Consider the following 25,136-nt stretch of genomic DNA (forward strand, 5'->3'; position numbering starts at 1 on the left):
CCCATCTCTACTAAAAATACAAAAATTAGCTGGGCGTGGTGGCGCACACCTGTAGTCCCAGCTACTTGGGAGGCTGAGGCAGGAGAATCGCTTGAACTTGGGAGGCGGAGGTTGCAGTGAGCTGAGATCGTGCCACTGCACTCCAGCCTGGTAACAGAGCAAGACTCCATCTCAAAAAAAACAAAAACAAAAAGATTTACTATGCTTACCACTAGAATAATAAGAGCTGTAAACCAAATGTAAAAACCTAAGTTGTAACTAGGACATTGAATTTGGAACTAATAAGTTGAATATTAACTGTGTAAGACAAAGATTTTTTAAATAATATTTTCTTTATTTCCTTATAGCTCTTTTAACAGCCTTATTGAGATATAATTCACATACCATAAAATTTGCCCATTTAAGGTATATAATCCAGTGGTTTTTAGTATAATCAGACTTGCGCAGCATTCACCACAATCTAATTGTAAAACATGTTCATCTCCCCAAAGGAAACCCTATACCTATTAACAATTACTCTCATTCCTACTCCACCCTATTCCCAGCCCCTGGCAATTACTAATGTACTTTCTGTCTCTGGATTTGCCTATTCTGAGCATTTCAAACAAATGGTATTCTACGTCATGTGGTCTTTTGTGTCTGGTTTCTTTCACTTAGCATAATGTTTTCAAGGGTCATCATGTTGTAGCATGTCTCAGTATTTCATTCCTCAAGAGAAACTTCAGAATAGTCCTTTTCTGCATATGAAAACAACCCTCAAGGGTACTCCTGATAACCAGGGTCTTAATTAGGCCAGAGATGGTCTTGGATCAGGTTATCTAGAAACGAAGCCTGAGACAAGGATTGTTATTGAAGTGTTTTATTAGGACGGTGCACTCTGGAGAAGGGGATAGAGGAAGCAGGATTGGCCAGGAGGACAAGGAAACAAGAATGAGCCTCCACTGATCCCACGAAATTCACCACCAAGTGGCCTTGTTGGCCAGCTCTTTGTACGTACATGCCTGTCCCTCATTGGGTGAGATCTTCAGGGGCAGGATTGCAGCAGAACCTCATGCGTGAGGTGGCTCCTGTTTTAGCCAAGGGAAATTCTCTGGAGAAGAAGGCAGCTGAAATTGTTATCCAACACTCCCAGCAGCTGGAGTACAGATGCATGAGCTTATAGAGTGGATTTGGGCAGGAAACAAAAAACGTTCACTATGGTCCACGCTTTGTATTGCTGAGATCTTTTGCTTCTCATGTTAAATTTCTCCATCTGAGCAGTTTCTAATCCCAATTTGTGGGAAATTTTTAAAAGACAAGGGTATTGGGACAAACTACAGCCCCTGTTGCCGCAGCTGGTTCCAAGGCCATAACTGATACTCATTATCTCCCTCCTGCACTACCCTTTCTAGATTCCCCTCCACCTCAGCTAGCACTTCTGCTGGTGCAGGTGGCTTGACTGATGGATTGAACCAGGCACTCATCCCTGAGGGGTTTCAGACCCTGATTATCATGCTTTTACCAGGCTATGGTGGTTGTACTTATTCATTTACAGTTACAACTAGGCACAGGAATACCAAGAAATGCCCCCATTGGATCTCCTGAGTACCCAATGCATTCCTCTCTGGTCTAATTATGTAGCAGCAGCCTCCACCTCGTTCTGATGGTTTGCTTGCAGGTCTTCCAACATTAAGAGCCCACAGTGATCAGAGAGCAGCCATAGCTTTCAGTTTAGTGGGACTCTTACTGTGTCCTATGATGAAAGCATCCCACCTCTGAGTATAGGACCTGATTATCCCTTGATCACTGGATCCATGTATTCTATCTACTGTGGACACAGCACCATATACCAGACATTGGTTTAAGGTGTATATTTGCATTATCCTGAAGGATAATGCTCCAACCTCACAAGGGGTTATTTCCAAGGTGGAATTTCAGCTATGCCTTCAATAGGCCATTGCTCCACTCTATCAATTTGATAGCTTCCAAGTGGTATGGTATGTGGTATGACCAGTGGATCCTCTGGTCAGGTGCCCAACACTGTATCTTCTTGCTGGAAAGTGAGACCTCTGGTCTGAGGCAGTGTTATGTGAGATCCTGTGTCAGACTGTCTGACATCCTGTAAGTCCTTCAGTAGTGGTACTGGCTGAAGCACTGCAGGCAGGAAAAGCAAACCTGTACTGGGAATATATGTCAAACCCAGTCATGATGAAATGGGACTCTTTCCAGGCTGGAAGGACCCAGTGTAATCAACTTGCCACCTGGTAGCTGTTTGGCATTCTTGAGCACTCAGTGTTGGTCTCTGCTGCAAACAGGTCAGACATTCAAAAGCAGAAGTAGTTTTATCAGCTTTGGAGAGAGTCCAAGCTGTTGGGCCCATGCATAGCCTCCACCTCAGCTACCATGGCTACTCCCTCTATGGGCCCCTTGTGCGAGAACTGGGGTGGCCACAGACAGAGGCTGCCTAATATCTGCTGGCTTAGACATCCTGTCTACACAGTTGGTTGATACCTCTTCTGCAGTGGAAACTTTCTAATGGGCATTATGTACTAAAAGGTCCTTACACTATGTGCCCCCTCCCATAAGTGTATTTACCTGCCTATTCTCCAGCCTTTCCCAATCTTCCTTCTTCCAGGCCCTTGACCAACAAGCGAAGCTAACATTTGTCATTGTCCATAAGTATATGGGCAACATACTTCTATGTCCAAAGTCGATGACTAAATGTACTGCTTGAAGCTCTGCCAAATGTTATGCTTTCCCTTTCATCTCTTTCAGAACCACCCCTGAGTGGGGCAGCAGTGCTGCAGCAGGTATTTCCAGTTTGCATCCACACCCAGCTGACCATCCAAGATCCAAGCTTGGATTTTTTTCTTTCGTTGTCAGCTGTTCATGGGGAACTCCCCTGAGGCCATAGCTATGAGTTTAGGGAGAGGCGTTGGTACAACAGTAGCAGGTGACATGGGAGTCTCAGCCACCTATTTGTGCAGCTCACTCATGCTCTCTGGATTTGCTTGAATCTAATTGCAGACCTACTGGATTCCTTACAGGGGATTGCTGCTGCACCCAGCTGACCTTATGACACAGAGAGTCTGACAGAATCCAACTTATGATCACTCTGTGTCTCATGGTCACTTAGTGTCCGATGGTCAGATGCTCAGTTTCTACCAGGGGCCAGTATCATGACAGAGCTGTTTTTCAAATGGAGTATAGTTCTCTGCAGCAGATGGCATGGCCTTGCTCCAGGATCCTGGGGTCTGTGCTGTGACTCATCTATTGGGGCTTGCCAGAAGTACCACGTGGCATCTTTCTTTACAACAGACACCTCTAGTACCATGGGATCTGCTGGCTCACAGAGTCCAAGTGGCAGGTCTGCTTGTACCAAAGAATGTACCTACTATACAGCCCTTTATCACCCTGGGCTTCACTAACAGCTAGCAGCTTTCCAAGTCACCTGATAAATATATTGCCAAGTACAGTGAATATGCTGCCTTCAAAACCCAGAGGCCTACCAAGTATTCTGCTTTTCTTCTTGGTGGTAGGAATTCAGGCTACGAGAACTTGTCTTGTACTTTGGAGGGGATGTTCCAGCGTACCCCAGACCACTGGATCTTTAAAAACTTCACTGATGAGGCAGGCCTCTGAATCTTGTTAGCCTCTATCCTCTACCTTGTAGAGAACATATTTCTTTCCCCCCACCATTTAAATCATTCTTTTTATTTGAGTCAATATGTCCAAAAAAATTTTTAGCATTCAATTATCATGAAGGAATACTAAGGAGATACTTTGCACCCTTTTTTGGGACTAAGCCTCTGAAGTCCGTGTGTCTACAACACTCATGAAACGTGACAAGGACTTGCTGCTTCTCAAGCGCCCAACACCACACGTGGCCACCACGGTACACGGCTGGGTTCAGTGTCCGGCTGCCCTGTGGAAACGCTGGGGCCTCTGGCCCAGAGCTTGTGACCCCTTATCTTTTCCACCGTGGTGCCTCTGGCCAGGCTTTACCCTACCCAGGGAACGACTCTACCCCACCTCTGTGAGCCCAGTGCTATCTGTCCAGACCCAGGGCCAAGGGCCCCCTCCTAGGGCCCTTTCCTGAGACTCATGGGAAACAGCCCAGCCCCCTAAAAGCAGGGGGACAGGAGGAGTTGCTATGTACCCACGGGCGCCCGTCCCTCCGGAAGCTCTCAGGGAGGCGGCCAGCAGGGATTCACCCTCCCCTCCCCACCAGCACCTAGCAGGAGGGCAGCTCTCTGGGGGCCACATGTCCTGCAGTCACATGTTTCAAGGGTCTTGGAGGCAGGCCCAGGCTCTCTGGGGTTGGGCGGAGGCAGAGGAAGTATCTGGGTTGGACTACATGTTGATTTTGGTCCGAGACACATAGTTGCCGACGGTGCCTTGCCCCTGCATGGGGACCCCCTGCGAGGTGGGTCCCGTGTGGCTGTAGCCGGGCCCTGTGATGCTCATGGAGGTTGTGGGCAGCCTGCTCTGCTGCACGGACACGTGGCTCAGATCTGGCCCTGCATGAGGGAGGAGGGCAGCAGGCTTGTGCTGATGGCGCCGCTCAGGCTGCCCTGAAAGTGCAGGGATCTGACGCCCAGGTTCATGTTCTGCCTGAGCAGAGCGGGGAGCAGGGACTGCATGTGGAGAACATATTTCTTACCAAGGCATATGGAGTACTTGCCATTTCTTGCTTCTAATATCTAATTAACATGGTGTCATAAATATTGGAGACCAGTGCGATGTTCTGCAGGATGCCCAGGTTGTCCAAGTCCCTTTGGACTGTATTATATGACAGAAAGCAGGATAATTAACATTGCCCTGGCAAATGAATATCACGTCCATACCACGTGGATAAAAACTGCTTCTGATCTTTCTTCCTGGTGGATATAGAAAAGAACACATTTACAGATGGATAGTGATTAGGATAGTGCGAAAGTAAAAGTAATGGCAAAAACTGCAATTACAAGTAATGGCAAAAGCCGCAATTACTTTTGCACCAGCCTAATACATACATGTACCAAGGCTGTAGTAATATGTTCTAGTAAAGATCTTACAAACCAGCTGCAATGGGGCCAATATTTGGCTAAGTTCTTGGGAGTCCACTGTCATACACTGTGATCTAACCAGTGTTTCTGAGGTCAGACTGGCTAATGAAATAGGGTTATGACAAAGAGCACCATCTCTGCATTCTTGAAGTCTTTGAGGATGGCGCTTATGTCTGCCATTCTCCGGGCCTGCAATACTCTTCTTGGTGGGAGAGGGTCTGTTTCAAGGATTACTATTGGAGTTCCTACTAAAATAGCTCTAGTTCCACAGCTCAAGGAACCAATGTGAGGATCCTGCCGAGTGCTAGGTATTTCCATTCTCCGTGAAGGAACCAGAGAAATAGCCACTGGTGGAATCCACAGACTCAGTGAACCTGTTTTAGATGGACCTGGGCCAGACCTTCAGTTATCACCTGACTCTCAGTCAGTCTTTCCTCATAATAATGCAGCCTCTCTTTCAGTCAATTGGTTCCGAGTCTGAGAAATGACTCAGGTCTGGAAACTGGACAAGAGATCATGACTTTCCATTGGGGTGCCTGACCTCAGCCTCCTGCTAACCTATTATTAATTGCAGGTTATCTTCTATTTATATGCCTTTAGCACTATTTTTTTCTGTTGCACTATTCTCCTACCCATCTTTCTTGTTCCTAGGAACACTATATTCGATTAGTCCTCCCCATAGGCCCCCAAAGGTTAGTCCCCCGGCTGACATCCTGACCTGGCTGCCCATTAGAGTAATTAAGTGGTTTTAATGGTTAAGTGCTTCTGATGGCTAAGTGGTGTCACCTGGCCTCTGCTATTCTGGAACGCTCTAATCTCCTTTGCTACCAGGAAGTCTAGCTCTGTAACAGCAATGCTTATCATCATCAGCCTCAGCTGCAGAGGGCAGCTTCGCAATGATGCCAGTATCCCTTTCACCAGTGAGTTTCTTCCTCCATTAGTTTCCTCGGAACCTCCCGAGGAAAGTAATCACTGGTAGACTTCCTGGTGTTAGACGGTAGATCTGTTTCAGCATGCCCACTTCCCTGAGCCTTTTGACCTCTTCCTCCACAGCCTGCCGTGGCAGTTCTGGCCTCTCCACTTCATTTAACGTAGGCCGCTTTTCTCTCAAGCTTCCAAGAGTCATCCAGCAGCATAACAGAACCATCCCTGAGGCAATTTCCAGGGAATTATTATTATTATCATTATTATTTACCCTCATGTTCTCTGTGATAGTAACTTTCCAGGGAATGAAATCCTGTCTTGTGGGCCCCATACCCCATACAAATTCTCCCTTCCCCTGCTTGATATCCTGTGCCCCTTGGTCCAGCACCTCGTAGTCCCCTCCCAGACATTCTCCCTGTTTTGCTGGTATACATTATCCATGTCCAGTAACACTTTGGCTTGTAGCCCCTTTCCACTCAGCACAGCAAGCATTACCCCAATTGAGTCATGATGAAGCGTGACCCCAGTTTTGGTCTGGTGTCCAAAAGTGAAAGGGGGAAGGAGGGAAAACATTGTCGTATAAGGGTCCGTTTCATTCGAAACTTCTGCATAGCAAGGAAAGGAGGGCATTCTCTTTTAGCAATGGGAGCGGATCACTTCTGCAGGCACATTGGTTTGGTGGACTCTGGGGGTCAAATGCTGCATCTATCTACCCAGCAATGAGATATAGCCTTATTGCACAGTTCAGAGTCCCACCCTTTAATGAAGAGTCTGCCTTTAATGAAGGAGATCTGCTTTGACTGAACATTAAGCCTTCACTGTAGTTCTTTGTTACAGAAAAATGTTGGGCTGTCCTGCAGCTGCAGGTGATGAGAGTCTCTTGCAATGCTGTCTAGCAGGCCCTCTGTCTCTCACACTGCACTTTTCATTCATGATTAGCTGACCTGAGCCTGTCATTTCCTCTCTTAAGCACATAATCGGTGACCAGCAGCAGCCATCCAATTCTACGGTCCCTTCAATTACTATTTTCCAATATCTCCACAATGCCAGGGACATAGCACCAGCCACTGCATTCCCTTTCACCCGCATCATATTCCAGCCCACCACAGGTGAAAGGCAGCCTGGGCAGGTAGGCTGGGAACTGATGATACTCCACCAAGGTCCTAATGATCCATTGTCTAGTAGATGATCCAACTCCAGAAGTCCATCCTGCTTCCTGGAACTCCTCTGGCACTAACTATCTTAGTTGGGACTATCTGGAAACAGGGCCTGAGTCAGTTATGATGAAGTACTCTTCAGGAGAGACCTTTCAGTAGGGAGGGAGGAAGAACAGGGAAGGGGAAAGAGCTGAACAAGAATTTGCCAAAGACTAGCCTGAGCTTAGGCCTTTTATTTGGAAAAAGCTACCCAATCTCCCTTTGCCTGGCTAACTCTTTTAGGAGTCATAGCTCTTATAGCTCCTTTTGGACAAGATTCACTGACCTCATCGGCCTTGGCTAGGTTTTCTGTCTATGTGATCTTACAGTAACCTGCAGTAACCTGTGTCTTTCATTTATCAGATGATGGTATTATAATTTCCTTTCTACTTTCTACTTGTTTAAGGAAAGGAATTTTCCAAAATACATACAGTACTCCCCTCTCTAAGGATCTCAGTATGCCTTAGGGTGAGGGGAGGGATAGGAAAGGATACATATATACCCACACATACATGCACAAATATACACTTTTAATTTCCCAGGTGATTATATTATATTTGCAGCCCTACCCTAAACCCTTTAATATTTACTAGCCCAGTGGTTTTCAATGTTGGCTACATATTAGGATCCCCTAAGGAGCTGTTAAAACTACTGATGCATGGGCCTGATTCCCAAAACATGCAGAATTGATTGGTCAGGTATGGGGCCTGGGCATCAGTGATTTTTAAATTTTTATTTATTTTTTGAAATGGGGTTTTGCTTTTGTTGCCCAGGCTGGGGTGCAATGGTGCGATCTTGGCTCACTGCAACCTCCACCTCCCAGGTTCAAGCGATTCTCCTGCCTCAGCCTCCCAAGTAGCTGGGATTACAGGCGCCTGCCACCATACCTGGTTAATTTTTGTATTTTTAGTAGAGATGGGGTTTCATCATGTCGCCCAGGCTCGTCTCAAACTCTTGACCTCAGGTGATCCACCCACCTTGGCCTCTCAAAGTGCTGGGATTACAGGCATAAGCCACTGTGCCCGGCCATCAGTGATTTTTTTTTTAAAAAGCTCCCAGATTATTCTAATATGCAGTTGAGATTGAGAACCACTGGACAAGACTATGATGTCCATGATGGTAGATTTTTCGTCTTACTCCTCTAGATATTTCCAGGGCCTGCCTCAGTATTTGTAGTAGGCAGATAATAAATATGGAATAAATGAATAAGTGATTGTAAAAGGTAGAGAGATAAGTGCATTTTTCCCTCATGATGTCATAAGCTGACATTTTAATATTAAGTCATATTTATAAATACAATTGACCTGAGCTAATTTTTCACTTTAGTGATCACAAACATCCCTGGGAGTATGACCCACAGGGAACACTCCCGTGGTCTCAAATAGCTTCAGGTAAGATCCCAGACACTCCTCAACTTTCCTGGCTTTCAGCTTTCAAAAGTAATTATCTCTGCCTTGTGTACATTAAATGGAGGTCAAAAGTTACCAAACTAGGAGCCGGGCAGGGTGGCTCATGCCTGTAATCCCAGCACTTTGGGAGGCCGAGGTGGGCGCATCACCTGAGGCTAGGAGTTCAAGACCAGCCTGGCCAACATAGTGAAACCCTGTCTCTACTAAAAATACAAAAAAATAGCCATAGCCAGGCATGGTTGTGGGTGCCTATAATCCCAGCTACTTGGGAAACTGAGGCAGGAGAATTGCTTGAACTCGGTAGGCAGAGGTTGCAGTGAGCTGAGATTGTGCCACTGCACTCCAGCCTGGGTGACAAGAACGAAACTCCGTCTCAAAAAAAAAAAAAAAAAAGTTACCAAACCAGGACTAGGAGCAGTGGCTCACAGCTGTAATCCCAGTACTTTGGGAGGCCGAGGCGAGAGGATTACTTCAGCCCAGAAGTTCAAGACCAGCCTGGGCAACATAGTGAGACCCCATCTCTATTTATTTAAAAAAAAGTTACCAAACTAGTTTTAGCTTCTCTTTTGGTGCACAAGCCCTGCAGAGCTGGCCGTGCTACCTCCCGAGGCAGTGTGGGGCCACAGTGCAGAACTTCTGTGGTGTCCCCACCTGTATGCGGAAGAGCACATGGTCCAACTTGGTCTTCTTCAGGTTCCCACAGGATCCATCCAGATGCACGAAGTAGGTGGAGAAATGTCGGAGAGCAGACCTATTAGATAAAACATCTAATTAATTAAATACACATTCTCAATTAGGTGCCAACCACTTCTGAGTCCTCTACCATCTGTAGAGCTAGTCCTAATAGAAAATCTTTGAGATAATGCAATCCCAGCAATATTTGATCTTTTTTTTTGAGGCAGAGTGTTGCTGTGTCGCTCAGGCTGGAATGCAGTGGCATGATCTCGGCTTACTGCAACCTCCACCTCCCGGGTTCAAGCGATTCTCCTGCTTCAGCCTCCTGAATAGCTTGGATTACAGGAGCATGCCACCAGGCCCAGCTAATTTTTGTATTTTTAGTAGAGACAGGGTCAGGCTAGTCTCGAACCCCTGACCTCATGGTCCGCCTGCCTCAGCCTCCCAAAGTGCTGGGATTACAGGCGTGAGCCACTGTGCCTGGCCCAGTATTTGATCTTACCACTCATTTGAACAATCCACATAGTAGACACAGAAAATGAATAAAAGAATTGAGGAAAGATGAAATTAGAACACTGAAACAGAAAAAAGTTGATGAAACTTCTGAACAGGAATGAAAACATAAAGAAACCAACAACAACAGTGTTCAGAACCCCAGGGCAGAAGAAGCCAGCCAAGGGAAGGATGTGGACATTTTGCTTCTAACCCCTAAAGAGAAAGAAAATAAAGAACACCTAAAATCTCCATTTGAAATTTTGATTTTGTTGGAAAAACAAAATATACCTCTGGATAGAGGTGAGACTGATGAAATGCCAGAAGGTCTCTTTACTCCCGGTAACATCGAAGTACTGCTGGAGTACAGATAAATTCTGGTGAAGAGGATTTTGTTTGTTTGTTTGTTTGTTTGAGACGGAGTCTCGCTCTGCTGCCCAGGCTGGAGTGCAGTGGCACGATCTCCGCTCACTGCAAGCTCCGCCTCCCGGGTTTGTGCCATTCTCCTACCTCAGCCTCCCGAGTAGCTGGGACTGCAGGCACCCCCCACCACGCCCGACTAATTTTGTTTTCGTATTTTTAGTAGAGACGGGGTTTCACCATGTTAGCCAGGATGGTCTTGATCTCTTGACCTCATGATCCGCCCGCCTCGGCCTCCCAAAGTGCTGGGATTACAGGAGTGAGCCACCGTGCCCGGCCAAGGTGAGGAGGTCTTGAGAAAGTGTTTTGAGACGACAGCCACGAGCACTTTTTTTTTCTGAAATACAACCGAATCAGATGCTAGAGTCTGTGAGATTCTAGAGGCTGCTAGAGATCTGTGGGAGCTGCATTTGGGAAGAAACCCTCAGGGACTTGAGAGACTCACACTTCTTTTCCATTATCACTGACATAGCCGGGGAAGATCACCTACAGTGTTGGTGAGGTTTGTTGATGAATCTCATGACCTGGGAGTGGAATCTGTGGGCTTCCCACCTTATGAGGCAGATGCAGAAATTTTGGCTGCGAAATTTCACACTGAAAGTTACAAGTGGGCACTAAATATGGAATATTGTTATGGCCAGATTTACATTATGTCTTGTGGATTTTCTTCTAAAATGAAAGTTGTTTGCTTCTAGACTTTTGAAGAAAACCCCTCAAGCTATCTACATACTCTGCTCTTCCTGTGCCTTAAGTATGTGGTTGGCAAAATCAGTGCCTGTTATGGGAGCAATTGAGGAACAAATGCTATAACTTTTCCTATAGCAATTGTTGTAGGAAAAGTTGAGGAAGTTTGTTCTTTTTTCCATTGTTGGCTGCAACTGCTTTTAGAATTTGGCAATGTAATTTCTGTTCTTTTTCAGAACAGTGAAGAAAAGGGTAAAGGGCTGAAGGAAATTTGCCATTCTCAGTGGACAGGCAGGCATGATGCTTTTGAATTGTAGTGGACCTCCTGTAAGCACTTGTTTTAGATGGTATAAATAGTGACCCAAATACTAGATGGAATAACTGTATAGCTGGCCAAGCATTTGTACTCTGTAGTATAGTAGCAGATTTTGATTTCACTGTTATCATTGTTCTTTAAAGTCTCCTATCTTTTACAAGAGCCTCTGGGGAAAATTTCTGGGGGCAAACCTCTGATTTCTTCTTTGCAGCTAACAGCTTGACTGCTGTACTGCATGCACTCAATGAAATGATGGAAAATATTGAAGTTCATCATGAGTTTTGGTTTCAGGAAGCCACAAATTTGGCAACCAAACTTGATATTCAAATGAAACTCCCTGGGAAATTCCACAGAGCTCAGCAAGGCAACTTGGAATCTCAACTAACCTCAGAGTTACTGTAAAGAAACCCTAAGTGCTCCAACAGTGCAACACGTTCTTCAGGAGCTGAAAGGTATATTCTCAGAACAGCACCTCAGAGCTCTTAAATGCATATCTCTGGTACCATCAGTCATGGGATAACTCAAACTCAATATGTCAGAGGAACACCATGTACAGAAGTGACTTACTGGATCCCGACATGCTCTCAGCTGAACTTCATTGTTGCAGAGTCAAATGGAAACACAGAGCAAAAGGTATAAAGCTTCCATCACCATTTATGAAGCCCTCAATCTGCCTGACATCAGGCAGATGTGTAGGCATTGATGTGTATGCATCGATGAAGGTCTCATGTATTCTTCCTGTGATAAAGGTTGAGAATGAGTGCTATAAAAATGGACAAAAGCATTTCAAAGTGTATTTGATGAACACGTTGACTGACTAAAGATCGAGTAACTTGGCTTTGCATAACATAAATTTTGATATAAAACATGATCTGGATTTAATGGTAAACACATATATCAACTCTATACAACTAAGTCAGAGCTTCCTACAGATAATTCAGAAACTAGTTAAAATACCCAAGAGACTTTAAAAATAGGGCTTCTCTTATAGTTGATATTTGAAAGAAAAGCTGTAAGGTGTATGTAGGCCACTTAATCACTGAGTATCTCTGTCTATAGGCCTCCCATTGAATACTTTAGCCGTTGATAATCTGCCAATTTGAAAGGGCCCTGTTTGAACTCTCCTGTTTTGGGGACCTATCTGTTCTTCCAGAAAGTGACACTGAAGTTGCCAGGTTTCACTATACATGAGCTCTGCTAGTAGCATTCTTGAATTGTTTTAATTGTCATTTTAGACATGGTATTTATTATCACCATGGATCCAATTGTCGAGTATTGAGCTATCAATTCTTCCAAGAAATAAATGTTGAAGAGGTGTGTGGGAGGAAGGAATAAATTTTATAAAATGTTACAATGAAGCTCATGATTGATCTGTGACTAGTAGGAATTTTAAGTGTATAGCTAAAAATCCATAATGGACAGTAAAGGGAACTACCAGACAGAGAAACATGTGAGTTTGCCAAACAAGAATTTCAGTTTAGATTTTGTTTTTACCAAATGAACTTAAAGGAACAAGTTATAGTGAAAGTTTGAATGGAAGAGCCCACCATTGTTGTTCCACATTTGGTTGCGGCTGTCTGCATTCCTTTGTTGAGGCTACATCTTCATAAGCTTTTTATCAGGTGCATGTTCAACACTTCTGTTTCATGGTCAAGACAGAATCAGAGGCCATGGATACTGACAACTGACGTGTCTGTTTTCTTCTGTCTTTTTCAATGAGTATATCTACAGCCTTGTCTTGATTTTTTTTCTTTTTCTTTTTTGAGTGATAGGGCCTTGGTCTATTACCCAGGCTGGAGCGCAGTGGCGTGATCGAGGCTTACTGCATCCTTGACCTTGTGGGCTCAAGTGACCCTCCCTCCACAGCCTTCCAAGTAGCTGAGATAACAGGCATATGCTGCCATGTCTGGATAATTTTTTTTTTTTTTTTTTTTGTAGAGACGAGGTCTCACTATGTTGCCCAGGATGATCTCAAACTCCTGGGGTCAAGCAATCCTTCTGCCTCAGCCTCCCAAAGTGTTGGGAGTATAGTCATGAGCCACCATGCCCAGCCCTCATCTTGGTTTATAAGCAAAACCTGAAAAATCTACAAAAAATAAGTATATGGTGGTTTGCCTAGAAATAATGCAGAAAATATTGCTATTATTTTCAGTGAAGAAACTCAATATTGTATTGTTTATTTCACTGTAAATAAAATACAAATTTTCTCTTTAAAAAAGTTACCAAATTTTGCTTAGACTTATAAAACACAGCCCTGGCAAAAGAGTTTAAGAGTAAAGCATATCCATTCTACTAAAAAAGACATTAGAACAGGGATGTACAATTTTGTATGAAGGTCAATGTTAGTGAAAACAGAATAAACATTTATAAGGACCCATCATGTTCCAGACAGCATACCAGCTATTGCATAACAGCCAGTGAGGCACAGTATACAAAAGGAACTCAGCAAGTATCATGGGATAGTCATCTATCTAATGGAGTAGGCATCGAGCAGAAGGCAGGTGGGAATAGGAATACCTCCTGTGCAAGTAGTGCACATGTGCCTTGTTAAACCATCTTTTAAAATATGAAAGATAGGCCAGGCGCACTGGCTTGCACCTGTAATCCCAGCACTTTGGGAGGCCGAGGCGGGAGGATCACATGATGTCAGGAGTTTGAGACCACCCTGGCCAACATGGTGAAACCCTGTCTCTACTAAAAATACAAAAATTAGCCAGGTATGGTGGCGTGTGCCTGTCGTCCCAGCTACTTGAGAGGCTGAGGCAGGAGAATCACTTGAGCCCAGGAGGTGGAGGTTGCAGTGAGCTGAGATTGTGGCACTACACTCCAGGCTTGGTGACAGAGCAAGATCCTATCTTAAAAAAAAATTAAATATGAAACATAACATATCTGGAAGAGATGCAACCGAACTGGCTGGGAATGGGGAGAATAGGTGCAAGAACATAAAGCTGGAGGCACAAGTTTGGCATGTGTGAGAATAAAGAGAAAAAGAACAAAAAATGAGGCATGAAGCATAGTTCAGAAAGCTCAGTTTGTAACTGGCATTCATCTGTGTCATTTTTTATTAATGCTTATTGTTTATTTCAAGAGAAGTCACGGATTTCAAAGGCATTAGGCTAGACTGGCCAAAACTCTTCCAGGGAAGAATTATTATCATTATTATCAGATACAATTTGCTGAATGTCTACTATATGCCAGGCCCTGCACTGAACCCTTTAAATACAATCTCTCTAACCTGTACAACAATCCTACAATCTTGGCAATATTCCTAGTTAACAAATATGAAAACTAAAGCCAAGTGAGGTTATATATCTTGCACAGGATCCCACAGATTATAAATGGAAAAGCTGCTGCATTACTAAATTTCTGAGAGGGAGACAGATGATCTGAATAATAAAGATATTTTGATCTACTTTTCTTCCCCTCCCTTTGGGTCACTATATATATAAGTAGATCAGACGACTGTAAAATTCAAACATAAAATTTAAGAAGATGTGAGTTTATAATGTTATTAAAGTAATGGTATTATGTAAACATTCTCAGTTTATAAATAGTACATTTTGTAAATTCATTCCAAAATGCATTGTTTGTAATTTAGAATGCCTGTTCTAGAGACAAAGCAAGCATGGTAGTTTCCAGGCTAGCCTAAATACGGGCATTTAATATGTACTAGATCTAAGTTTTATTTTGTTTTGAGACAGAGTCTTGCTCTGTCGTCCAGGCTGGAGTGCAGTGGCACGATCTCGGCTCACTGCAACCTCTACCTCCCGGGCTCAAGTGATTCTCCTGCCTCAGCCCCCCGAGTAGCAGGGATTACAGGCACATGCCACCACATCTGGCTAATTTTTGTATTTTTAGTAGAGACAGAGTTTCACCATGTTGGCCAGGCTGGTCTCAAACTCCTGACCTCAAGTGATCTGCCTGCCTCGGCCTCCCAAAGTTCTGGGATTACAGGCATGAACCACCACGCCCAGCCTAGATCTAAGTTATTAATTGTCCAAATATAGGTTTTACTTCCTGGGATCAGGGGTACATACTATTAAGAAACTATTAAGGGAGAAGTGAGGAAGAAGGAGGAAAGTAGAAGAAGAAGAAGATTTTCTGGCGGTAAACTAGAAATGAAGTTTCTAAACTACAAACTGTCATGTTTCAAAAGTTTGTAAATTGTTTCTTGAAACTCAAAAGTTATTTTGTCAAAAAAAAGTACACATGGTGGTTCAGTTTCTAACCAGCCTATAAAGCTTATTAAAGTGGTCATTTGATTGACATTTATTAATTTTTTATTTGATTTGAGCTTCTACTGTCCTTGTTTTTCCTTTTCCTTTTTTCAGCTGTTCTTTTATTATCTGCGTGACCTTCAGCAAATTACTTAACCTCTATAAGCCTCAGTTTCCCCATGTGTAAAATGATGATAACTGTAGTACCTATCGAATTCTGAGGATTAAATTAGTTAATGCCTTGCACATAGAAAATATTCAATAAATAATAGCCACTATTACTATTACTCTTATTATATTACTATCATCTGTCTTAGGTTGGCTACCTGCCCCCACTCCCCCTATAGGCAGAACCTTCAACAATAATTTATGTAAAAATGATGTATTTAGGAAGTGTTCCCCGGGAAAACCAGTAAGGTAGTGGGGAATGGAACTGAGAAGGAAATGAGCCTAAATGAGGTATAATCTAAACTGACTCAAACCCCGAGGTGACACAGGAGACAGTAGGTCACTCCAGTTGTGTCCCAACCAGGGGCCAGGAGAGCTGGGGTACTCATAGTCGTTAAGTTAAGGTGGGAGTGGCTTAATTCCCAAACACTTCAGCTTTGTCTGTAAAAAGTAGAGTCCAGGTTGGGCGCAGTGGCTCAAGCCTGAAATCCCAGCACTTTGGGAGGCCAAGGTGGGTGGATCACTTGAGATCAGGAGTTCGAAACCAACCTGGCAAACATGGTGAAACCCCATCTCTACTAAAAATACAAAAATTAGCCAGGTGTGGTGGTGCACACCTGTAGTCCCAGCTACTCAGGAGGCTGAGTCATGAGAATCGATTAAACTCAGGAAGCGGAGGTTGCAGTGAACCGAGATGGCACCACTGTACTTCAGCCTGGGCCACCGAGCGAGACTCTGTCTCAAAAAAAAAGTAGAGTCTGTTCCAGTTGCCTCAGGGCAGCCCCGTTAAGAAATAAGGAAATTTGGCCAGGGGTGGTGGTTCATGCCTGTAATCCCAGCACTTTGGGAGGCTGAGGTGGGTGGATCATGAGGTCAAGAGATCAAGACCATCCTGGCCAACTTAGTGAAATCCTGTCTGTACTAAAAACACAAAGATTAGCTGGGCTTGGTGGCACATGGCTGTAATCCTAGGAGGCCGAGGCAGGAGAAACTCTTGAACCTGGGAGGTGGAGGTTGCAATCAGCAGAGATCGTGCCACTACACTCCAGCCTGGAGACAGAACGAGACTCCATCTCAAAAAAAAAAAAAAAAAAAAAGAGAGAGAAATAAGGAAATTTAAGAGTCTAGGTCACAGCACTGAATGAGCATCTGCTATATCATCATCACCGTCATTGTCATCATTATCATCATCACCTCCCATAAAACACACAAATGGCACATAGTGTGAAAGGCATTGTGTTAGGTTCTAGGGATTTTTTAAAAGTTGTAAAATATCGTCCCTTTCCTTCTACACCTTCAAATCCTTTTGAAGAGTCAGGAAGAACACATGAAAGTAAAATAAGTATATGCTAAGAGCCAAATAAATGTGAACAAGGTATATGCTATGGGAACTAATTGGCACTGGGTGGTAAAGAAAGATCCCATAGTACTCTTTGAGTTGGATCTATGAGTTTGGGTCACTATATGACACTTTGAGTTGAGATCTGTGACCTATCCTTTTGGTCGCTTTGAGTTGGATCTCAAAGAATGGGTAGGGGTTAGACAAACAAAGAAGAAAAGAGTAATATGAATGGGGAAAGCAGTGAATGCTATAGGGAGAATTAATAAACTTCTAATGTAGTGCTTCTCAGCTCTGGATTCATGTTAAAATCACCAAGAGCCTTTACAAATCCCAGTGCCCACCTGTAACCAGTTCAATTACATCAGGATTGCTGTTTTCAGATCTTATGAAGTCTCTAATCCATTTCAAGTTAACTTTTGTATGTGGTATAAAACACAAGTCCAACTTCACTCTTTTGCCTGTGGATATCCAGTTTTCCCAACACCATTTATCAAAGAGATTTTTCTTTCTTCATTGTGTATTCTTTGCACCCTTGTCAAAGATTAGTTGACCATATATGTGTAAGCTTATTTCTGGGATTCCTATTCTGTTTCATTGACTTATGTATATGGTTTTATGCCAATACCATACTGTTTTGATTACCATAGCTTTGCAATATAGTTTGAAATCAGAGACTTTGATGCCTTTAGCTTTATTTTTCTTTGTTAAGATTGCTTTGGCTATCTGGCATCTTTTGTGGTTCCATATAAATTTTAGGATAAAAAGTATTTCTGTGAAAAATGCCATTGGAATTTTGATAGGGATTCCATTGAATCTGTAGATTGCTTTGGGTAGTGGGGACCCTTTACTGATATTAATTCTTCCAATCCATGGACATGGATATCTTTCCATTTATTTGTGTCTTCAGTTTCTTCCATCAGTGTTTTATAGTTTTTAGTGTATAGATCTTTCATCTCCTTTCTTAAATTTATTCTTAAGTATTTTATTCTTTTTGATGTTATTGTAATTTGGAATTGTTTTTCTTGATGCCTTTTTCGGATAGTTCATCATTAGTGTATAGAAACACAATCGACTTTTGTATGTTGGTTTTGGCGATGGAACGAGACTCCATCTCAAAAAAAAAAAAAAAACAAAGATGAACAAGTTCTGAGGATCTAAGGTACACCATGGGTGGTGACGGATGCATCAATTAATTTGACCATGATAATCATTACACAACATATACATATATGAAATAATCATGTTACATACCTTGAATATATATAATCGTTGTCAATTAAATATATTAAAATTTTAAGAATGGGGGAAAAGGGATTGCTGGGGGGATTCCCTAGGTAATTCCCAGGGACAACCAAGGTTGAGAACCACTGTTTCATTGGATAGGAAGCAGCCTATGAGAAACTGTTCAGCAGCTATATTGGAAATATAGAAGAGCTCAGATTGTGGAAACCTTAGCTACGTGGAACTAACTAATCTAATTCTAACATTTCTACTGAAATTGTAAAACTCCTAGAAGAAAATATAGGAAAAAAAACTCCTTGACATTGGTTTTGTCAGTAATTTTTTGGCTATGCCCCAAAAGCACAGTTAACAAGGGCAAAAACAGACAGATGGAATTTTATCAAACCAAAAAGCTTTTTTGCCCAGCAAAGCAAACAATCAACAAAATGAAAAAGCAACCTATAGAATGGAAGAAAATATTTGCAGGCCATATATCTGATAAGGGCTTAATATCCAAAATATATGAGGAATTCACACAACCCAGAAGCACAAAAACAATTGGATTAAAAGATGGGCACAGGACCTGAATAGACATTTTCCTAAAGAAGACACAAAAATGGCCAACAGGTATGTGAAAAGATGCTCAATATCACTAATTCTCAGGGAAAGGCAAACTCACACTAAGAGATACTGCATCACACCTGTTAGGATAGCTATTATCAAAAAGATAAGAGATGACAAGTGTTGTCAAGGGTGTAGAGAAAAAGGAATCCTTGAACACTGTTGGTGGGAATGTAAATTGGTACAGCTATTATGGAAAACAGTATGGCAGTTCCTCAAAAAATTAAAAATAGAATTACCATATGATCCATCTATCCCATTTCTGGGCATATACCCAAAGGAAATGAAATCGGTATCTCAAGGAGATATCTGTATTCCATGTTTATTGCATGATTATTCACAATAGCCAAGATAATGAAGATAACCTAAATGTCCATCAACGGATGAATGGATAAAGAAAAAGTGATGTGTGTATGTAAAAGTGGTGTGTATACACACACACACAGAGGAATATTATTCAGCTATGAAAAAGAAGGGAAGGCTGGGTGTGGTAGCTCATGCCTGTAATCTCAGCACTTTGGGAGGCTGAGGCAGGCGGATCACCTGAGGTCAGGAGTTTGAGACCAGCCTGGCCAACATGGTGAAACTCTGTCTCTACCAAAAATACAAAAATTAGCTGGGTGTGGTGGTGGGCACCTGTAATCCCAGCTACTCGGGAGGCTGAGGCAGGAGAATCACTTGAACCCCGGAGGCGGAAGTTGCAGTGAGCCGAGATCGCACCACTGCACTCCAGCTTGGGTGACAAGAGCGAAACTCCCTCTCGAAAAAAAAAAAGAAAAGAAAAAGAAGGAAATTCTGCCATTTGCAACAACATGGATGGAACTGGAGGCTATTATGTTAAGGGAAATAAGCCAAGAATCAAAAGACAATTACTGTATGATCTCATATTTATGTATAATCTAAAATAGTCCAATTCATAGAAACAGAGTAGAATGGTGGCTGTCAGGGGTTGGGGGTGTGAGGGAAATGGGGAGATCTTGGTCAAAGGATACAAACTTTCAGTTATAAGATGAACAAGTTCTGGCCGGGCACAGTGGCTCATGCCTGTAATACCAGCATTTTGGGAGGCTGAGGCAGGCGGATCACATGAGGTCAGGAGTTTGAGACCAGCCTGTCCAGAGATGGTGAGACCCCGTCTCTGCTAAAAATACAAAAATTAGCCAGGCGTGGTGGTGCGCACCTGTAATACCAGCTACTCCAGAGGCTGAGGCAGGAGAATCGCTTGAACCCAGGAGGCGGAGATTGCGGTGAGCAGAGATCACGCCACTGCCCTCCAGCCTGGGCGACGGAGCGAGACTCCATCTCAAAAAAAAAAAAAAAAAAAAAAAAAGAAAAAAATGAACAAGTTCTGAGGATCTAAGGTACACCATGGGTGGTGATGGATGCATTAATTAATTTGATCATGATAATCATTATGCAGCGTATACATATGTGAAATAATCATGTTACATGCCTTGAATATATATAATCTTTGTCAATTAAATATATTAAAATTTTGCCGGGCGCGGTGGCTCACGCCTGTAATCCCAGCACTTTGGGAGGCTGAGGCGGGTGGATCACGAGGTCAGGAGATCGAGACCATTCTGGCTAACACGGTGAAACCTCGTCTCTACCAAAAATTACAAAAAATTAGCCGGGCGTGGTGGCAGGCCCCTGTAGTCCCAGCTACTCGGGAGGCTGAGGCAGGAGAATGGCGTGAACCCGGGAGGCGGAGCTTGCAGTGAGCCAAGATCGCGCCACTGCACTCCAGCCTGGGCGACAGAGGGAGACTCCGTCTCCAAAAAAATAAATAAATAAATAAATAAAATAAAAATAAAATTTTAAGAATGGGGGAAAAGGGATTGCTGGGGGGATTCCCTAAGTAATTCCAGTGGACAGCAATTGGGTTCTCCAAAGGTTGAGAACCAGTTTCATTGAATAGGAAGGAGCCTATGAGAAACTGTTCTGCAGCTATACTGGAAACATAGAAGAGCTCAGATTGTGGGAAACTTAGCTTCGTGGAGCTAACTAATTTAATTCTAGTATTTCTATTGTAAGCTGCCTTAAAGTATTTTCATAAGCCAGGCTAAAGTAAATACGGGACCTGAAATATTAGATGAAGGAGTTTAAATTAAGCTGTAGGCAATGGAAAATCACGTAGGGTCTTTAAAGATTTTTAAGCAGAGGAATGATGTAAATAGAACATTAAGAAATTTAAACAGGATGTAGGCTTTCAGGGCAGGAAGGATGATATCTGATGGAACCTGACCTTGGGTGGTGGAGGCGGGGCAGGGAAAAGGCTGCTAAGGGAGAAAGAGTCCCAGAGGTTCTGGGCATGGGGTTGCGTGGAAACAAATAGCCCTGGGTATCAAATATCAGGTGGTTGCAGAGGTGACCTAGCCATGTTTATGTGTGATAGAAAAAGCTATGTGGCTCACAGGAGAGATACATGTTTGTGCCGGAACCAGCCAGAAAACACTTGGCTTTCCTGGCAATTGGGCCTGAGTAACACAGTCCAGCTAAATGGAGGGTGAAACATACTGAAACAAGAAGTCAGAGTAATATATTAAGCCTTGAAAAACTGAACACAAAACTAAACTGTGTTCCTATAGATTAGTTGCTACACTCTTGTGTAGCAAAATATTATTTTGAACTGAAAAATATAAAGTGATATGCTTATTTTTAAAAAGGTGTCCACTAGCGAAAAAAAGGACAAAATTACAGTACTAAATATCATTTTAAAGAGGTAACTTCTCCTTAATACTTACAGAATGTGAGGATGGAATTCACCAACAACAAATTTGAGAGATTTCAGTCAGGGATGCCCTTAACAGTCAAAGTAATAGGAATCTACTAGTCAAGAAAAGGAGAAATCATTTTAAACCTATCACTCACATTATTACTTCAGCTGTCTTAGTATGTATTTGATGAAAGTGTATTGCTACCAATCTTAAGGAAGCAAGGAATGAGGTTATTTTTTTTTTTAATTATCTTGCAAAACGGTAAAAATTTTCAAGCTAGTATTACAAGGTAAAATGGGAAATCCTGTCCCCATTTCATTCCCTACTCAACTTCAATGTCATGGTGGTCTGTCATTTTAACTACTCTCCTGCCAGTGATCCTAACCTCCCTCGCCTGATTTTCTTTTCATCATATCCAGCTGGCAAGGTCCCAACCCTGGATGAATCCAACATCTGTCTTTGCCCAGCCTCCACCTGAGCTGTTGAGCACTAGTGATGAAAATCACACAACAAGGCAAATGGATATTGATATAAATGCATGGCTGCACCTGCAAATGGGCCCCATACATTGGCTAGAAGTCCTCTGATGATATCCTGCCAGCTATCTCTTCCATTCTGCTCAAGCACTATTTTAAACCTGCGGTCTTTTCAGATATGCAATCATTGCTTTCTCTGTTTCCACTCCTTCCCCTGCTTCACAGCAGATGAGTTTTTCTTCTACTTTACAGGGAAAACCAAAGCCATTTGAAAAGCAACTGCTTCAACATTTACCAGATCTACAGATTTATATGCATCCATGCTTGGGAGAGAGAGAAAAACATGGCCACAATATTTTGCACTTCTTACTATCAAGAAGTGGAGTCTATTTGCCCATTCCTTGAATCTGGGCTGGTCTTGTGACTTACTTTAACCAAGATGTGGTGGAAGTGATATGTGAGTTCCAGAGCACAGAACTCAAGAGACCTTACCGCTTTTATCTTTACCATTTTAAAGCATGTCAGTACCAGATAAGAAAGTTTGAGCTTGACTACTGAACGAGGAAAAACCACGTGCAGAGAGAGGCCCAGCTGAGAGCCAGAACCAAGGCCACGGACGTGCATATGAGGTCATCTTAGACCCTCCAGCCCCAGTCTAGCAACTACTTATAGCCATGTGAGTAACGTCAGATGAGACCAGCAGAAACACTTGGCTGAGTCCAGCCAACCTACTGAATCATGAGAAATAATAAATTGTTGTTGTTTTATGTCACTGTCTTTGGGAGTTGTTTGTAGGGCAGAAATAGATATGTGATAAGGATTGCTATCCTTTTCTTCTTCCTGCTTGTTAACCATGGAAGAGATGTGTCTCTTCCTGATGAAGAGCAATGCTTTCACCTATGCCCTGGGACCATTCCCTCTCCCTATTTTAGAGATACAGAACTATTGTTTTCAGTATCTTCTTGCAAGTGGTTCCATTTAATCAGCAGTGAAATACCTCCAGTCTCTCTTGACTAATGTTTCCTTCTACTTCATGTTCACCTCCTGTGACAATCCCCTTTTTGATAAGGAACTATATACAGCAGGTCCTATCTTTCATCTCCATTGTACAGCTAATATCATCATTCTGAAGAATAACTGCTAACTTAGAACATATACCATGTATTAATACCAGGCACAATTCTAAATACTTTACATATATTGCTATTAACTCTCTTAACCCTTCCAACAAACTTATGAGGTAGTTACTATTATTCCACTTTTACAGATGAAGAAGGAAACTGAGACACAAATAAAGCAGCTTGCCTTGTTAGTTAGGGGCAGGTTTGAGTGCAGAGGCCAGATTGCTGAGGCAGTTCTTGCAACCATTCTGCTATAAATGACGTACATGTCTGGTTCCATTTCGTTACTTCAAACTCACTCTTCAATCCAATGCAGATTGGCTTCGACCCCTGCTTCACTGCCGCAACTACTGTTGTTAGTGTCCAAAATCATTTATGTATCAATGAATCATGCATTCTCAGTGGGACAATATCGCTTACTAAGGGGCAAAATCTGATTCTGAAGGGCTCAAAAAAAAAAAGATACTAAAATGGTGTGTGGTCCTCCAATGTGCTACAGTACACAAACAGATACACTATATCCATAAAATTAACATTTCATGGGGGTAGACAGAAAAAAAAATCTAAACATGATCCTTAGCGGGGAAACCACTTTAAAACAGGTTGGGAAACTATGATACGTTTAACACTATGATCTTTAACTTGCTTGACTTCTTGGCAGCATTCAGTGCTATTGCCCATCCCTCCTTTTCAAAACATGTTCTTCCCTTGGCTTTTGTGATTTCATATTTCCTGATTTTCAAATAACCCTCTGGCCTCCTCTCCCATACTCAACCTTTGAATGTTGGAGGTCCTCAGGGACTTGTTCTTTCTCACTGTAACATATTTACTTTGTAGGCAATCTAACCAACTGTTGTGGTTGGTGATTTCCAAATTCTTATCTCCAGCCCTGCTCTTTGCTTTGAGCTTCAGACTCCCACATCCACCTGCCCACCAGATACGTTCACTTAGATTTCTGAGGCATCGCATGTTTGACATGTCCAAAATGGAACTTACTTTTTTCACCTAAACTTGTTACTCTCAGTCTTCCCCATCTCAGTAAGTGGCAACATCCTCAGGAGTCATCTTAATTACTTCTTTTTCTTTACTTCCCATCCCACTGATCAGCAAGTTCCATAAATCTCTGTCTCCATATCTATCTATCTATTATCTATATATCTATCATCTATCTATCTGTCTCCCTCCCTCCCTATCCGTTCATCCATCCATCCATTTACCCATCTATCATTCATCCATCCATCCACCCATCTATCTATCCATCCATCCATTCATCCATCTATCATCTATTCACCCATCTATATATCCATTATCCATCTGTTCATTCATCTATTCACCCATCTATCTATCCATTCATTCATCTAACTATTCATCTATCTATCTATCTATCTATCTATCTATCTATCTATCTATCTATCTATCTATCTATCTATCTATCTGTCTGTCTAATCTGTCTACCTATCTATCTGTCCATCCATCCATCCATTCCTCTATCTTCTATCTATCCATCAATTCACTCATCTATCTATCCATTCATTTATCTATCTATCTATCTCACCATCCATCCATCCATCCATCCATCTTGCCTCCTACAATTAATTCTTCACATAGCACCAGGATATTCTTTTTAAAGCATAAATCACATCTGGTCACTCCCCTCCTTATAACCTTCTGAAAGGTTGCCGGAAAATAAAACCCAAACGCCTTACTATGGTCAAAAAGGCCATATATAATCTGGTCCCTGTCTACCTCTCTGTCTTCACCTCACACAATTTCGCCTCTCACTCATTATATTCTTGTCATCTTTCTGTTCCTTCATTCCCAGCTTTGCCTTTTGCACTTGCTGTCTGTTTAATCTGCCTGGACTGCTCTGCTCCCTCATCCACAGCAGATTTTGTTTTTCAACATTCAGGTCTCTGCTTAAGCATTGTCTCCTTAGAGAAACCTTGACCATCTACCAATCTAAAGGAATTTCCTCCTGGTCTCACTTTCTATCACATTGTCCTGTTTTATTTCCTTTATAATACTTAGGGCATTCTTCCTCCTGTGAGCTCCCTACCCCCATCTCCCTCATGCCCCCTAATAAAGGAGCTATCATATTCTTGCATGG

General features: G+C 42.6%; 1 pseudogene; it reads left to right on the forward strand.

Moving 5' to 3' along the window:
* Positions 1 to 6,461: 6,461 nt before the first annotated feature.
* LOC101128552 (52 kDa repressor of the inhibitor of the protein kinase-like) lies at positions 6,462 to 11,284 on the forward strand (annotated as a pseudogene).
* Positions 11,285 to 25,136: the final 13,852 nt, after the last annotated feature.

The sequence above is a fragment of the Gorilla gorilla genome, chromosome 14 (genome assembly GCF_029281585.2).
Source record: "Gorilla gorilla gorilla isolate KB3781 chromosome 14, NHGRI_mGorGor1-v2.1_pri, whole genome shotgun sequence".
NCBI lineage: Eukaryota > Metazoa > Chordata > Mammalia > Primates > Hominidae > Gorilla > Gorilla gorilla.